Here is a 5,517-nt window from a genome sequence, read left to right as displayed (position 1 = left end):
AGCTTGATGAGAGGAAGATGCTGTTAAAATTTCATAGGTTTTGGAGGTCGCCGGAATTGACCTCCGGCCGCCGCTGCCGTCGGAGCCGCCGGCGGCGCCGCCGCCGGTTAGGAGATTTTTATGGTTTTTGATGTAGAATATTAAGGGGATATTATTGAAGTGAATTATGGAATTTTTGGATGAGATTTAGATAGGTTTGTGAATTTCCGAAGTTTGGTATTTTTGGCGGTTAATTAATGTAGAATCCGGCCGTAGGATTTAAGTCGTATTTTGGGGAGGTTGTATTTACGACTGTTGAGTATGATATTTAAGTTCGGATCGTCCGATGTAAGAATATCGAAGTTAGGCAATAATGAGCGTAATTATGGCTCTCGGGTAATTTTGCCTATTTTGATTAAATATTGGATATTGGTTGGGAAATTAATATTATATTTGGAACAGGACGTGAAGAGGCTCGAGCAGACGAGACCCCAGATTGACATCAGGCTTAGGCCTAATTCGTGAGTGGACTTTTATTTGAAATAATATGCATGCTATGGTTCATGATTGAACATTTCCTTTTGTTGGAGTTTTACCGTCAATTAATTTTGACGCTTTTATTTCTCTGAGAGAGTTACCGAAAATGGGATTTTCGGTGAATATAAATATGTATTTATGAGAGAGTATGTATATAAAAGCTAGCTAGCCATATGTGTCTGTCCACCTTAATGGCGTAGCATATAGCCGCATTATGGTGTGACGTGAGCGTTGGACGTGAGCGTAGTAGCCCTATATGAGTGTTTAATTCATATAGGGGGTATGGGCACATATTTATACACCCGTCTGTCCACCTTAATGGCGTAGTGTAGCACCGCATTAAGGCGTGACGTGAGCGTTGGACGCGAGCGTAGTAGCCCTATATAGACCCATGAATTTATATAGGGAGTATGGACGAGTCTAAATACATACATATATTATAGAGTCTGAGAGGCTCGATATTTTATGGGATAAAGGTTTTATCGCTTGCGGCATGCATTCGATTTTTCCTTAGAAATTAATTTGGGGAAACATAAATATTTTAATTATTAATTTATTTTTGTCCACTCACTCTAACGTTATTAAATGTTTTCCCCTGGGCCCTTCGTTTTAAATTGCCCAGTCTGCAGAGTTCGGGTTGGATCTAGTAGGAGACGAGGCATAGTCACCCGCTTTTCGGCCAGTTTTCATCAGTAGGTTACCTGTTCAACCTACTTGTGTTTTCTTGCTTCCGCTTGTGTTTAGTAGCTCTGAATACTTTAGAATTTTGTATATTATGTGATATTCAGAAGCGTTAAATTAAGAGTGTAATATGAAATTTTCGAGTTAGGATTGTCCATCTGCAAGGGAGATTTTCTTAATCTTTTCAGTAAATTTTCCTTGGAGGTGGTCCCCGCACGACTTACTCTGGGTTTCAGGGTGAAATTCGGGGTGGGTCGTGTCACTAATCTATGGCAACCGTATGCCAATCGTGTTGTTCAAGTGCAAATGGTTCAATACTGACCCAACTAGACGGAGGAGTACAATTCTAGATCGTGACTTGTTATCAGTGGACTCAAACAGTGTATGGTATGAGAATGAGCCGTTTATTCTTGCCACCATGGCGAAACAAGTGTTTTATCTTGATGATCCGACTATGGGTGAGGGTTGGAAAGTAGTGCAGGTGATGTCACATAAGAATATTTGGAGTGCAGCTACACTGGGAGGGGAGGATGATGAGAGTGGGCCGAGTGAACCAATAACAACTGATCAACCGAATGAACCATATCAAGAGGATTCTCCACATGTAGTCCCTGATACTGAGGATATTCATGTCAACAACCAACACGTTCCGGCTATCATAGGTTACTTTCCAGTTACACCATCTGAAAGGAACTCACTACAACCTCGCAACTCCAATCATGATGACGACGGCTTCATAGATGACGAATACATAGAGGATGACGAGTATTCTGACCAAACTGAGGATGATGATTCAGACAACTCGGATTATCATGAGTACGATTAATATATATTAGGATTATTGTACGTCGTACGATTAATATATAGTATATATGATTACCGGAATACTGTGATTTTTCAATCGTAGACGTATTTCACCATTCTTGCATATCTTATTTCATGACTTTTTTGTGTTTGAAGGTTCTACGTATAGTTTGTTTTTGAAACGGAACATTGACTTAACACTTGGTAAACAAGTTATACAACATTAGTAGGCATGTTGTGATTGTGATGATCAAACTTGAGAAAAGAAAATCCGACCGTCAAATCTGACCATCATGATAAAATACATGCATGGGAAAAAATTCAACTTGATCCGACAAGATTAAGGGCTCGATCCGGACGGTCAATCTCGTAAGTCAAACCCCTAAACGCACGGAAACGGTTATTGGACCGTCTAAATTACGTATTTTGGCCTGACTTTCAATTGAAAATAGTTTCAAATCGATGAGACGCAACGAGTTGTATAAAAATTTTACGGAAAATAAGCACCGAAGATAGGGCTACCCAGTATAAGGAGAAAGAATGGAAAATTGCATTGACTGCAACTATCGGCACCGAAACTTTACCGGAATACCATGATTTTGCAATCGTAGACGTATTTCACCATTCTGGTCATATCTTATTTCACGACTTTTTTGCGTTTGAAGGTTCTACGTATAGTTTGTTTTTGAAATGGAACATTTACTTAACACTTGGTAAACAAGTTATACAACATTAGTAGGCATGTTGTGATTGTAATGATCAAATTTGAGAAAGGAAAATCTGACCGTCAGATCTGACCATCATGATAAAATACATGTATGGGAAAAAATTCAACTTGATCCCACAAGGTTAAGAGCTCGATCCGAACGGTCAATCCTGTAAATCAAACCCCTAAACGCACGGAAACGGTCATTGGATCTTCTAAATTACGTATTTTGGCCGGACCTTCAACTGAAAATAGTTTCAAATCGATGAGACGCAATGAGTCGTATAAAAAATGTATGGAAAATAACCACCAAAGATAGGACTACCCATAAGGAGAAAGAATTTGAATAATTCGTAGTCTAATATTCCTAAGGCGACGAAAAGTCCATTTTCCGTCGCTTAGGATACACAAAATATTAGTCACGTTTCAAAAATTTTATGTTACTTAGGCGACAAAAATTGTACATGTCGTCGGCTTGGTAAACCAATGCGACGGAAAATGTCTAGGATCCCAAAATATTAGGCGGGTGAATTTTGCGCCTTATTTTTTCCCCGAAATTTCGTATTACTTAGGACACGAATAAATGTCTTAAGCGACGAAACCTAATTTAAAACCTATACTAACTCCCTCGCACAATCCACAATCCCTAATTAAATTCACACCCACAATTCCCAAATTCCACCAGAGTCGCTCCACCAGAGCTGGGCCACCAGACCCCATCCACGCATCGGCCACCGAGTAAAGTGCGCACATCCACCCACTTCCTCCACTCATCGCCACCGCATCCACCCGCCACTCCGATCTCTCTGCTCTCACCTTCTCACCGCCGCTCCTTTTGCAGGTCCGTATTCTCTCTCTTCTCAGATTGATCTTGCTTGTTACTTCTAAATCGTAAACGAATTCGTTGATCGTGTTTCATTATTATTATTATTATTTTTAATTATACCAAAAAAAAAAAACCAAATATCACATTGTATCTTCTACTTAAATGGCTCACAGCTTTTGTTAGTGTTTTCTATATCACCAATGCATGAAGTCTAAAAAAAATATAAAAAGTCAAGAAATACAAGTGGTTTGATCAACCTGTATGCTTTTCTATGGACAATTTTTCATAATCTTTATCTATTAGTCACTCATTTACTAACAATTGTGTGTTATTCATGTGCAAGATATGGTGATCATGGGGAAGAGGAAGGGCCGAGCCACTAAGGCCAATGCTTTGATGGAGTCAATACGGCAGAGCGTCGGCTCAGCTAGCAGTAGCAGCCATCCTAACCCTATGCCGGCTGAGACAGTACCACCAGGGGCTCCCCCCTTGATCGTGTGGCGCCCTACAGTTGACAGTTGTTCAACGGGATCTCAATCGGCGTCTGTAACCGCACCCGAGACTGCAACCGCACCCGAATCTACAAGACGCATCGTCGGCAGCGCTCGAATCAAAGTTAGAAGCCAAACAGGTAAATATATTAATTTACTGCCCCCCAGTAAACTTCTACTAGGGGTCAGTAAATTTCTTCTAGGGGTCAGTAAACTTATAATGGGGGTCAGTAAACTTGCAGTACAATATGTCTCTTTCATTTTCATGCCACTTACACACAACAGATATCCTCTTGTATATTAAGTATCATAATGTATTTTCACTGGGGGTCAGTAAACTTCTACTAGGGGTCAGTAAACTGATTCTAGGGGTCCGTAAACTTATAATGGGGGTCAGTAAACTTGCAGTACAATATGTCTCTTTCATTTTCATGCCATTTACACACAACTGATATCCTCTTGTATATTAAGTATCATAATGTATTTTCACATGTTAATTGTAGCTCCGGCCCCGAAAAAGAGGCGGGGTTTTTATTCTGGAAAGAAGGCGGAGGATATCGTTCAACAAACGGGGTAGAAGATCAAGCTGGAGTATTCCCCCCGTGTAAAAGGCCCTAGCGTCAGGGGGATAAACAGCTTGGTGGCACATGATATCGGTTGTGCCATACGGAGTCTGGTGGGAATGAGGGCAAGCACGTTCTACGACCTTGATCAGACTGAGAAGTGGAAGGTGTGGAATGCAATGTCGGTAAGTAACTGAAAAGTATATGAAAAGTAAATTTACTTAATTATAGGGGTGGGCATAAAAAACCTAAATCCCGGTCCCGTCCCGAAATTTGACGGGATGGGACGGGATCTATGTCTAAAAACACTAGGCCCGTCCCGTCCCGTCCCGTAGAGAAACAACGAGACGGGACGCGGGACTGAAAAGTTGAGACCCGTCAGGCCCGTCCCGTTCCGTGTAAAATATAGAGTAATCTCAGCGATTAAATTTTTTAGATGTTTTGATCTCAACCTTTCATTTTTAACCCTAATACCAACTCTCTTTCACTCTTTCACTCTCTCAGTCTCACCTCTTTCACTTTCTTCAGTCTCTTGCAGTCGCGCGGAACCCAAGTACCCAACTCTCACCTCTTTCACTCTCTTCAGTCTCTTCCTCCTCACTCTCTCAGTCTCTCTTTTGAACTCCTCCACTGCCCGCTTCCTCCTCCTCCGCCTCCGCATCTCACCGCCCGATTCCTCCTCCTCCGCTTCCTCCTCAGCGCCCGCTTCCTCCGCCTCCGCATCTCACCGCCCGATTCCTCCTCGGCGCGCTTCCTCCTCCACTTCCTCCTCACGAACTACAACCGGCTACGAGGCAACCCCAATCTTCTAAACGAAGCAGCAGCAGCAACAAGCACCGCGCCTCCTCCTCCTCCTCCTCCGCCGTTTTCTCCGTCATGCAAGATTATTTTCACTCTCTCTCTCTCTCTCTCTCTCTCTCTCTCTCTCTC

Source organism: Fragaria vesca, linkage group LG5 (assembly GCF_000184155.1).
Source record: "Fragaria vesca subsp. vesca linkage group LG5, FraVesHawaii_1.0, whole genome shotgun sequence".
NCBI lineage: Eukaryota > Viridiplantae > Streptophyta > Magnoliopsida > Rosales > Rosaceae > Fragaria > Fragaria vesca.
The sequence above is the reverse complement of the archived record's forward strand: the minus strand, read 5'-3'. Positions refer to the sequence as shown.